Genomic DNA, 12878 nt, shown 5'->3' on the forward strand with positions numbered 1-12878 from the left:
CTTAGGATGAGTAAATTCAAGACAAAGTATTCCTTTTTAAAAGATTATGCTGCATGAGTGAAGTGGGAGAGAATCCTCAAAACGCTGATAAAGTGAACACTTTGGAAAATGATACCAGAAGCATAAGTAAATGGACTGTTAGGTAGTTAGGTGCTAAGCACTGTCAGAAAAAAAAAAAAGTAAATGGAAAGACTCTGCTTTGCATTTTCTATGAAACAGGAGATGAAACACAAGATATTAGATTAAGATTAGGAGAGATCTAGTTAAGTGGCAGGGAGAAATAAAAAATTGAATAAGTTAAGGCTATAATGACATAGAATATGCAATGGCAAAATTCAAATATTATTTAGACGTAACCCAGGAAGAAATCAGTACTGCAGAATATTAAATTATCATTTAGAGTAAAAACTTAAAAAACTCTATAAAAATATGAATGTAAAGGACAAATAGATGTAAACCATTGCATGAAATAGTGGAAAGATAGTGCTCCAACTTCTTCAGAAGAGATCAGAGTAAATGGAACAAAATAGCAACCAAAGATATATCAAAAGGTATCTGAAGTAATAATTTAGTCCAAAGCAGAGAGGAAAAGGACACAACAAGTTTTGAAAAATATGAAAGGAGACCAAACTTTGACCTATCCTGGTAAAAATGTGATATTAATGATTTATCAATTTATTCAGCAAATTATTTTGTGAGTACTTGACATATGCTAACTGTTAGGGATACAAAGAAGACCAAGACACATTCCTACCTAAATAATTTGGAGTGTCTTGTGATTGAGCTACATATAAGAAGCAGGCGATTGCTACACAATGTGGTATTACAATATTACAATAGGGGTAAGTGCGGGATACTCCAAAAACACATTGGAAAGGCTTTAGACCAGGCTTGAGAGGGGGAGGGAAGACTGCCTGTATCTAAAGTATGGAAAGATAATCAACAAGAATTTAAGCAGAAAAGAAATTACTTGCAAAGGAAGGAAAATATAGAAAAGTCATCTTATCTTCATTATTAAACTTCAGAAGCTGAATAGAATAATATTTAAAGTTGCTTGGGAACTGTCTATACAAAGGCTATATAGCCACCCAAATTATCATTCATATAGGAAAGGAAAACAAAGACATTCTTAGATACCTCAGGGATCAGAAATATACCACTCATTTCCTGAAATAACTGAAGATATACCTCAGTTGGTCAAGAAGGGAATCAAAATAAAAAAACCAAAGATGAAATTCTGAAATAAAATAAATGTTTATAAATATTTGAAATAATTTAAATACTGGATTAAGTAAAAACTTGTTGCAAATATAATGAGAATATTAAAAATAATTTTAAGACATAAGATATAAGTATAAATAATAACTTAATAATAACATATTCTAAACTTCCTAATTACAGCAACAAAAACTCAAGTGGTGAAAAAAAGCTGACAGGAAGTAAAAATTTCTAATTGACTCACTTTTTATATTTTATATGTGGAAATAAGAAAATGATAGATAGGGTCTCACTCTAACTATAATTGAACATATATTATTTTAGCTTTTTTAAATGTAAAGATAAATAAGTACAAGTAAATTAAAAATTGTATGTTCATTTTTTATCATGTAAATAGAAGAAAGAAAATAAAACATTGCTCAGATAACATAAAACTCTCACTTCCCAGCATTTAATCAATCACCCAATAAGGTAACTCCTCTGCAACATTTCTGGCTGCATACACTCTGTGTCCCTATTGTCACACTCTGGCATCATTGTCACTATGTCTATTGTCACCCCTGTTCAAGCCACTATCAATTCATATTTACCATATCAGCCTTCTCACTGCTTTCCTCACTTTTACTCTTCTCAATTTCTAAATGTTATGTTCCTGTATCACCTAAAATCACTCACTGGTTTCATATCACCCTTAGGATAAAATCCAAGCTCTAAGCTTGAAGCTTCTTCTTACTTCTCTAGATTCATATCTTCTCTCTTCCTCTTGCTGATTTGGGGCTTTTTTCAATACTTCAAATGCTCCCTGTTCTGTCTTTTTTTCAGGTGTGTGCTAATGTGTTTTTCTCATTCCAGAACATGTTTCCCTCATGTTTTACTTGGTCTGTTAAGTCTCAGCTAACTAGACTGATTCTAAGCAGGACCTCACTTGACTCCCCTTCCAGGTTAGAACTATGGGCTCAGCTATAGATCCCTATTTCACTGTCCTTTCCACTCTATGACATGCTCCACACTTAAAATTCTAATATGCACATATAGATGTTTTTGAAGTTAGGATGGTTATTATAATGATACTAGAGGCCTGGTGCATGAAATTTGTGCACGGGGGTGTGTGTCCCTCAGCCCAGCCTGCACCCTCTCCAATCTGGGACCCCTCAAGGGATGTAGATCCCTCTCACAATCCAGGACTGCTGGAACCCAACTGCTTGCCTGCTTGCCTTCCTGATTGCCCCTAACTGCTTCTGCCTGCCAGCCTGATCACCCCCTAACCACTCCCCTGACAGCCTGATTGATGCCTAACTGCTCCCCTGCCAGCCTGATTGCTCCTAATTGCCCTCCCCTGCAGGCCTGGTCACCCCTAACTGCCCTCCCCTGCAGGCCTGGTCACCACTAACTGCCCTCCCCTGCAGGCATGATACCCCCCCAACTGCTCTCCCCTGCAGGCCTGGGTCCCCCGCAACTGCCCTTCCCTGCAGGCTTGATCGCCCCCAACTGCCCTCCCTTGTAGGCCTGGTCCCTCCCAACTGCCCTCCCCTGCTGGCCATCTTGTCGCAGCCATCTTGTGTCCACATGGGGGCAGCCATCTTGTGTGTTGGAGTGATGGTCAATTTGCATATTACTCTTTTATTAGATAGGATTAAGGATATGTGCAAACACCAGTCTGAATCCTAGCTGGTTATTGTCCTCCCTCCCCCCCCAAACCAAACTCAAACTAAGATAGGTAATTCATATTGGTAATAAGTAAGAATTCTGAGTTAAAATTGTTTCATTCATATGTTGGCATTGCCATTTATTTACAACTAGAGGCCCGGTGCATGAAATTCATGCACGGGGGTAGGGGGTGTGTGTCCCTTAGCCCAGCCTGCAACCTCTCCAATCTGGGACATCCCTCTCACAATCCAGGACTGCTGGCTCCCAACTGCTCGCCTGCCTGCCTTCCTGATTGCCCCTAACAACTCCCCTGCCAGCCTGATTGATGCCTAACTGCTCCCCTGCCAGCCTGATTGCTCCTAACGGCCCTCCCCTGCAGGTCTGGTCACCCCTAACTGCTCTCCCCTGTAGGCTTGATTGCCACCAACTGCCCTCCCGTGCAGGCCTGGTCCCTCCCAACTGCCCTCCCCTGCTGGCCATCTTGTGGCAGCCATCTTGTGTCCACATGGGGGCAGGATCTTTGACTACATAGGGGCAGCCATCTTGTGTGTTGGAGTGATGGTCAATTTGCATATTACTCTTTTATTAGATAGGATATGACTTTATTAGCCCTATGCCTCAATTTCTTCATCTGTCAAATGCAGATTATAGTAGTACTTGCCTCAAAGTTTGTGTGTATGTACAATGAGATAATATATAAACAGGGCCTGGTATACAGAAGAAACTCAATAATATTAACTAAAAGATAATTTCTGTAATTAAGTATGTGGTTCTACATGTAGTTATTTTTGATTTAAATAAGTGGTTGTAATTGTCATTTAAAATGTCTTTAAAAGTTCTTCCTGAGAAAACCTAGACATTGGACTTACAAGAAAAAATTCTTTAAATCAACTATCTTAAATATGCCCAAAGAGCTAAAGAAAACCATATACAAAGAACCAAAGAAAATCAGGAAAATGATAAATGGAAAAAATGAGAATATTAATAAAGAGATAGAAACTATTAAAAGCAACAAAATAGAAATTTGGAGCTGAACAATACTATAAGTGAAACAAAACATTTACTAGAAGGGCTTGGTAGCTGGTTTGAGGAGGCAGAAGAGTCAGCGAATATGATGATAATACAATTGAAATTATCTAGTTGGAGGAGCATTATAAAAAAGAATAAAGAAAAAAGAGCCTAAAGACATGTGAGACAACATCCAGTGGACCAACACATGCATTTTGGAAGTTCTGAAGGAGAAGTGAGAGAAAAGGAACAGAAAAAATATTTTGAGGATATAATGGCCCCAAATTTCCCAATTTGATGAAAGACTGTATTTGCACATTCAAGAAGCTCAATAAATGACAGTAGGATAAGCACAGAGATTCGTACTTAGGTTCATTATAATCAAACTGTTGAGAGCCCAAGATGAAAGAATCTTGAAAGTAGTAAGAAATAAATGACTCATTATGAACAAAGGATCCTCAGTAAGAATACAAACAATGTCACTTTGAAATTATGAGGGAAGGAAAACAATGGAATAACATATTTAAAGTGCTGGAAAAAAGAAGTCTCAACCATGAATTTTATGTCTGGCAAAACTGTTCTTCAAAAGTAAGGAGAAATTGAAATAGTCTGAGATAAAAAAAAAGCATGGGAAAATTCTCCATGCAAATAGTTACAAAAAGAGAGATGGAGCAGCTATACTAATATCAGATAAAATAGCTTTTACGTAAAAAACTGTTGTAAGAATGAAGAAGGGCATTATATAGTGATAAAAGTCATGTATCAAGAAGATATAACAATTATACAGAAATACACATCAAACAAACGCCCCCTGTCCCCTGCACATACATGAAGCAAATATTGATAGAACTGAAGGGAGAAATAGACAGGATAGAGTAATAGTTGGAGATACCACTTTTATTATTATTTTTAAATATACTTCTTTATTGATTTCAGAGAGGAAGGGAGAGGTAGAGAGAGAGAGAAACATCAATGATGAGAGAATCATTGATTGGCTGCCTCCTGCATGCCCCCTACTGGGGATCGAGCCCACAACCCGGACATGTGCCCTTGGCCAGAATCAAACCTGGGACCCTTCAGTCCGCAGGTTGATGCTCTATCAACTGAGCCAAACTGGCTAGGCTAGGGCAAGGAGATACCACTTTTAATAAATGATAGAAAAAACAAAGTTCAAAAGGAAATAGAGGACTTGAAGAATAGTATAAACAACTAGACCTAACAGATATATATATATATAGAACAATCTACCCAACAACAGTAGAATACACATTCTTCTCAAGTGGATATGAAAACTTCTCCATGATAGATTAAATGTTAGGCCACAAAAACTCTCAATATATTTAAAAATATTGAAATCATATGAAATATCTTCTCCAACCAAAATGAAATGAAGCTAGAAATCAATAAAATAAGGAAAACTGGAAAATTCATAAATATGTGCAAATTAAACAACACATTCTTAACCAATGGATCAATAGGAAATCACAAGGGAAAGTAGATTTACTTAGAAATAGATCACACCATGCCAAAACTCATGGGATGCAATGAAAGCAGTGTTCTGAGGGAAATTAATAGCTGTAAACATCTAGATTTTTTAAAAAGAGAAAAGTCTGAAATCAATAACCTAATTTGACATGCCAAAGAACTAGAAAAAGAAACAAAGCTAGCAGAAGAAAAACAATAGCGATCAGAGCAGAGATAAATGAAATTGAGAATGGAAAAACAATAGAGTCAATGAAGTCAAAATCAGTTTTTAAAAAGCTTGACAAAAAATCTTTAGCTAGTCTTATAAGAAAATGGGAGAGAACAACAAATAATTAAAATCAGAAATGAAAGTGTGGACATTACCACCAACTAAACAGAAATAACAAGGATAATAAGAGAATACTATGAATAATTATATGCCAACAAATTAGATTACCTAATAGTAATGTACAAATTCCCAGAAACACACAAATTACCAAAACTGAATCTAGAAATAGAAAATATAAACATACTTATATCAAAGAGATCTAATCAGTAATCAAAAACCTCCTAAGAAAGGAAGGTCCAGGATCAGTTGGTTTCACTGGTGAATTCTATCAAATGTGTAAAGAAGAATTAACACCAGTCCTTCTCAAACTCTTAAAAAATATAGAGGAGGAGGAAATACTTCCTAACTCATTCTATGAAGCCAGGATTACTGTGATTCCAAAGCCAGACAAAACACTGAAATAAAAGAAAACTAAAAACCAATATTCCTCTCCCCTCTCAATTCCTCAGTGTCACAGGCTGTAAGATATAGAAGGACCCCTGCCAATCTGGAGGTAAAAGTGACAGCCGGTTCATAGCCACTAGCAGTTGTTGTGAGGCTGAAGCCAGAGTGGACTGTTCTTCTGGAGCCACTAGTCCGTCATTTCTCAGGTATCGCCGAGAGCCCAGCAAGGCTGAACTGTAAAGAATGGAAGCGAATGCATCTGTTGAGATGTTTTTAAAAGTCCTGGAGAATCAGTTGCTTCAGACTACCAAACTAGTGGAAGAACATTTGGATGCTGAAATTCAGAAACTGGATCAGATGGATGAAGATGAATTGGGACACCTCAAAGAAAAGAGATTTGAGGCACTAAGAAAAGCTCAACAGCAGAAATGAGGATGACTTTCAAAAAGGACCTGGGGAATACAGAGAAATCCCCAGTGAGAGAGACTTTTTTCAAGAAGTCAGAGAGAGTAAAAAAGTGGTTTGCCATTTCTACAGAGACTCCACATTCAGGTGTAAAATGCTAGACATTCACTTGGTAATATTGTCCAAGAAACATCTGGAGACCACAGTTTTGAAGCTGTATGTAGAAAAGCACCTTGCCTTTTTTGAGAGACTGAGGATCAAAATCATTCCCACACTGGCATTGGTAGAAGATGGAAAAACACAAGATTATGTTGTTTGACTTACTGGCCTAGAAAATACAGATGACTTCACCACAGAAACTTTAGAATGGAGGCTTGGTTGTTCTGATATTCTTAATTACAATGGAAATTTAATGGAGCCACCATTTCAGAGCCAAAAGAAATTTGGAACAAACTTCCCAAAGCTGGAAAAGAAAACTATCAAGGAAAGAAATATGATTTGGACTCTGATGATGGAGAGCAGTTATAATTCTTTGTAAAGTGACTTTTTACTTATGCTTACTTTAGAATTAGATGTATTTTCTAAATTCTGTTGACTTTTGATACATTGATCATCTAATGATCTTATTTTAGCTTTATATGGTTGCATCACGTTGAAAGACATCTTTAATATTTTCTGTGTGGAGCTCATGTTTAAGTTGAGGAAAACTGCTGAGTTCTTATATTATTTGGGTATGAGAATTCTCTATTTTTGCAATTGATTTTTATCATAATATGAGTTTTTATGTCTTTGTACCATTCACAGTTGTGTTTTTAATCCATTGGTTTGGAAATAGAACTTCAGCGAACAGTTTCAGGACTAATTCTCATGCATTATTTACTTCATACAACAGGTCAAGTATCATTTAATGGTGTAACAGACTGCACTTATAAATGAATTATTAACCCTTTTCACTTCTGTAATATATTTATAACTATTAACAAACTGATAAAAAACAACAATGACCAAAATCATTTATGGATAAAGATGCAAAAATTCTCCATAAAATACTAGTAAACTAAACTAATAGCATATTAAGTAGACTTTACATTATGACCAAACGTGATTTATCCCTGGAATGCAAGGGTGGTTAAACAGAAGAAAATCATTCAATGTGGCATACCACATTATAGAATAAAGAAAATAAAACACCCCACATGATTATCTCCATTGATGCAGAAAAGACATTTGACAAAATCCAACACCCTTTCATGATTTAAATAAAAAGATGCAGACAACTAGAAATGGAAGGGAACTTCCTCAATATGATAAAGAGAATTTATGAGAATTCCATAGCTAACATATTACTCAATGGTGAAAAACTGAAAGGTTTCCCCTTAAAACCAGGAACAAGGCCACTGCAGTTCAACATTGTCCTAAAGTTCTAGCCAAAGCATTTAAACAAGAAAAAGAAATAAAAAGCATCCAAATTAGAAAGGAATAAATGAAAATATCTGTTTGTAGATATTATCTCTCTATATAAAAGGCTAATATGCAAAGTGTCCCCTCGGGAGTTCAACCAGGAGACGGGGAGTTCAATTGCTCGCTGTGACATGCACTGACCACCAGGAGGTGGCGTGGAGCGAAGGAAGGCCCCAGCTGGCAGCTGAAAGGCTCTGATTGGCTCTGATCACCTGCCAGGCCTAGGGATCCTACCCATGCACGAATTTTGTGCACCAGGCATCTAGTCCTATATATAAAAAATCCCAAAGAATCCATAAAAATGGACAAATGATTTTACCACAGTTGCTGAATATAAGATCAACACTCAAAAATCAGTTGTGATTTTATGCATCACCAATGAACAATCCAAAAATGAAATTAAGGATATAATTCTATTTATAATAGTATTCAAAATAATTTTATGTAATGTGAATTTTACCTCAATTATTTTCAAAGGGGGGAAAAAGGAAAAATTAAGGAAGTCTAAATGAACTATGGACTGAGTTAGTAAAAATGTATCAATATTGGTTCCTTAAGTGTAACAAATGTACCATACTAATGTAAGATGTTAATAACAGAGGAAACTGTGTGTGATGGGGTATATGGAAACTCCGTAAAGTTTGATCAATTTTTCTCTGAATCTAAAGTTATTCTAACAAGCTTGTTAACTAAAAAAAAACCCTTTATTATCCTAAGTAATTTTTGGATCAAGGAGGAAATAAAACTGCAATGAAAAAACATAAAATAATGGCCATGTGAAAGGGACATAAAAGTGAGATGTAGTTAAAATGGTACTTAAAGAAAATTCCTAGCCTTAAATATTTTTATTACAAAACAAGAAAGAAAAAAAATCTAACCATTCAACTCAAGTACAGAAAATTAAAAGTAAAATATTCTAAAATAAAGCATTAAGAAATATTAATAAATATAAAAAGCCTAATTATTAAAAAAAATGAAAACCATAAAAGTGATACATCCAGGAGATTAAATCTTTGACATGTCCAATCAGGAAAAAACAAAGAGAGAGAGAAAACATAAATGGTCAAAATAAGTAATGAAAAAGGGTTATCCACATAGTTATAGAGATGATTTTTAAAAAGTACAAGAGAATACCATGTATGCTAATACATTTGAAAAATTTGATTAAAAAAAATCACATGAACAAAACAACCAAAAGTGGGTGCCAAGGATAAATAGTGTTAAGGTTTGCTCTTTAAACATTTCAAAGAGCAAATAAAGCCCATTAAACTTTTTGAGAGCATGGTAAACTGGTATTTTTTTTTTTTATCAGAAAATAAAAAATACAGATTAATTTTATTTAAGAATATGAAAGCAAAATTTCTCAGTAAATTACAGACATTTCTTATTCAGTATACATTGGTGTAAGATCAGTGAATTTGGACACATTTTGCATACCACTGTCGGTTGTAACTGAATTGTGGTCTGCAACTAACGCTGTCATAATAGGGAGAAAGCTTTTTGCACAAAACGCAGGAACAGCTGCTTTGTTTGAGTATCTGGTTGCTCTGCTGGGAGAGGGCTCTTTGGCTGTGCCACATTGTTTTCATTCTTTTCTGTTAATTTGAGTTGTGAACTAAATTGTGAAGCCAAAATAATAGGGGAGAGGCGTCTAAGCAATGTGGATTGAAGAGAAAATGAGGAAATGTGTAGGTTTGGTTGGTTTTGATCAATTTATTATTTTAACCAGAGCAAAAATATCTATACTTTATAACTATAAATCTACCTTTATACTGGGGCCATGATTTTTGATATCACAGAATTAAAAAAAAAAGAAATTATTGTATTGTGTAACAGCACAGTACTATATAGTTTAAAACTATATAGAAAACTATACAGTTGTCTCTAATGATATAAAAAAGACGTTGAATATGGTTTTACATGAAGTCTGGATACACCTTTAGCAAAATCGGGTTAGAAATGTATTTGGTAGTTATTCGGTTTTTATAACAAGCTTATTTACTTCAAACCAATAGCCAACGTCATTCTTAATGTTAACCACTAGGGAAATTCCCACTGAGATCAGAACGAGACAAGGGTGGCTGCTATCTCTTCTGTTATTAAACACTGTTCTAGAAGTTCTGGACAATGTGGTGAGAAGAAGAAAAAAGGATACAAAATGATATTTTTCTTATCTAGACATCACATGTAAATTACCCAAAATAATTTAGAATAAAGGATCGATATCATGGCTAAATGCAAGATAAAATTATGAAATCAAGAACTTTTTAAAATCACTACCCCACACAAAGAAAATAAAACATGCTGAAATACAGTTTACTATAAACAAAAACCTATATGTTTCCAGAGGCCTTAAGTACGCGGAGAGAAAGAATGTTTGCAGACAGGCAAGTTTTCCACTGTAAGGATGATTCTTTTCATCAAATAAGTTTTTGTTTTATGAAATTCCAACCAGAACTTTTTGGGAGGAATTTAACGGATTTGTTTTAAATCTTCCAGTTGGCCATCTCTTTTATTGTCACAAGTGTTTAAAAAAAGTAACCGGACATTCCTTTAGGGCCCTGGTCACTTGCTAGCAGGAACCTCAGTCAGGTTGGACTTGATATACAGCCCACATCCCTCCTGCATGGAGATAGACACCTGTGTGCGCCTGTGAACAGGTAAAAAGTCCACCCTGGAGGGAGTGAGGAAATGGGGTGGACGAGTGAAGAGAAGGAAGACCTGGAAATAACTTCTAAGCTTCAATGAATGACTTGGCTGCTCTGGACGCTTGGCTAGGTCATCTTCCTTTCTTCCCCGTCATTTTGCAGTTCAGATAAGACATCTCAAAATGTTGTTTTAATGTTGCAAGAAGGCAGGGCAGTGGAAACAGAGAGCCATGGAAAAAGTGATCTGAGATCATGTGTAAGCCCTGGTTCTGCCCTGAGCTGGAAGATCTTGTGATTGTTTTCCTCCAGGAGACACTCAATAAACGGCAGCTATTAATATAACGATAGTGATAATGATTCTTGATGTTTAATCTTTTTGAACCATCAACATTTCCTAGGATTATCATTAAGAAAATATTTTAAAAAATACTATACAATCTTTAGTATTCATTGTTTATGAACATAAAAGTCAATTGGTAATAGAAGAAGACTAGATTACTCTAATTATGTAAGTTTAAATGTTTTAAGATAGGAAATGGAAAGTAATACTTTATTGTAAAGATATATTCATTAACATGTATTTCTTAGAAAATGGAAAAATATAAACTTTAGCTAATGTTTGAATGAATACACTGGATGAGACCGGAATTGATCTTTAAAATTTTAACCCAAAAGAAGCATGACTATATGTAGTATTAGTGTACTTTTCGACCTAGTAAGCTATATGCAACTTAACTTATGCTAACTACATATCTTTTAAGTCTTACATTGTTATAAAAACCACTCAGAGAAGGTGTATGTTCCAGATATAAACGAAAAAAATAATCATTTCAAATAGACATAAATTCTATTTTAAATGTTGGGAAAAATGTAAAAAAAATCACAGTGTTTTAATTTTTCCTTTAGTTTTAGCCAAGGACCCTATTTTGTAAACATCAAATTTCTAACTATGACAATAAATACAAAGGTATTATTGAATCATGTCATAAATTACTCACTTAGCAGAAGCAAGAGGAGAACAAGTCAGCCACACTTCAGTTTAAGACATCCTGGCCACCTGGCTTAGGTTGCGAATCAATAGGAACTACTGAAGTTTTTGGTCACCTCTTCTTCAGATTACAAGTCTTCCTTCACAGACTATTCCTCTTTAAAGATGAGGGCAGTTACAGGGTCTGAAAGCTTTATACACAGGCTCTAGAATGCTGCCCAAACCTCCCGGAGCTCTCCCTTGTGTTGAACTGGGAACTTCCACTGAGAAATCCCCTGACTTGAAAACTTCCTTATTTGTAACTATCAACGGCCAATCATGGCAACACATTGAAATGAAGCAAAGACTACCAGAAATTGTTCTGTAAACCACCCGTGACTGTAGCTCTGACTTCCTTTTGAAGCAAAGACACTTTACTTGAATAGTTAGGACATTTTAAGAAAAATCCAGAAATTATAAACACAAATATTTTAGGTTTAAGCAGATTTTCATGTAAGAAAATTTAAAAAATAAGTTTATTTGACAAATAGTGTTTTTTGTTTTGTTTTTGTTTTGTTTTTAGCTTTTAAGAAGTCACTCTCCCCACTAAGTAGTATATTTATAAGCAGAGGCAAAGACCAGTTGTCTTTGCTTTATGGTCAACAGGGGTCAGTTGGATGAAGCCTAGTAATAATAATGTTTATGCTGGATTCCAGAGCCTGACCTCAGGTACTTAGAAGAGAGGGGAAGTAAAGAGGCTCTTAAGACAGCTTTTTTCCTTGGGAACTAAGGTGCATGTGGAGGGGAGTATGTTCCAGCTTCTCGGGCTATTTGGAGTAAAACATGCACATGGAAGGCAGCATAGGCACCACTGACATTTTTCTTTGTTGTAAAATTTTAGAGCTGGGAATGTCCTTAGACACCATCTGTTCTATTTCCTTTTTATTCAGACGAGGAAACAGGAAAGGATAAATGCTCAAAGTCACAAAGAAAGTCAGAGGCAAAACTCAGATGAAAATCTGAATCTTTTGAATCCAAGCGCGTTTTTGTGTGTTTTTTTTTTTTTTTTTTTTTTTTTTTTTTTTTTTACAGTCCTATACTGTCAGCATCTCAAGTTTTAACTAGGAAAAAGACTGTAACCACAAAAAGACTGAGAGTCTCCTGGTTCAGTTCCTACATTTTTCAGATAAGGTGTCTGAGACCTTACCCAAAGTTCCTCCATCAGTAAAAGGGTTAGAATTTAGAACTTCTGATTCTCAGTCTAGTGGCCTGTCCACTTGAAAACACTGATCTCTGTTAAATTAGATGCTAAATAAGCCTGAGATAT

At 35.4% G+C, this 12878-nt stretch overlaps 1 protein-coding gene and 1 pseudogene across 2 annotated transcripts in view; one reads left to right on the forward strand and one right to left on the reverse strand.

Moving 5' to 3' along the window:
• Window positions 1-11758, reverse strand: part of TANK (TRAF family member associated NFKB activator) — a 97572-nt gene extending 85814 nt beyond the window's left edge. The window contains exon 1 of the mRNA XM_079782687.1: window positions 11583-11758. The gene's annotated coding sequence lies outside the window, so the exon portion shown is untranslated. The remainder of the gene's footprint in view (window positions 1-11582) is intronic.
• LOC307106056 (thioredoxin domain-containing protein 9-like) lies at window positions 6314-7003 on the forward strand (annotated as a pseudogene). Its single transcript has one exon. The product of its transcript is annotated as a thioredoxin domain-containing protein 9-like (transcript).
• Window positions 11759-12878: the final 1120 nt, after the last annotated feature.

This window comes from Cnephaeus nilssonii, assembly GCF_951640355.1.
Source record: "Cnephaeus nilssonii genome assembly, chromosome: 10".
In the NCBI taxonomy this organism is placed as follows: domain Eukaryota; kingdom Metazoa; phylum Chordata; class Mammalia; order Chiroptera; family Vespertilionidae; genus Cnephaeus; species Cnephaeus nilssonii.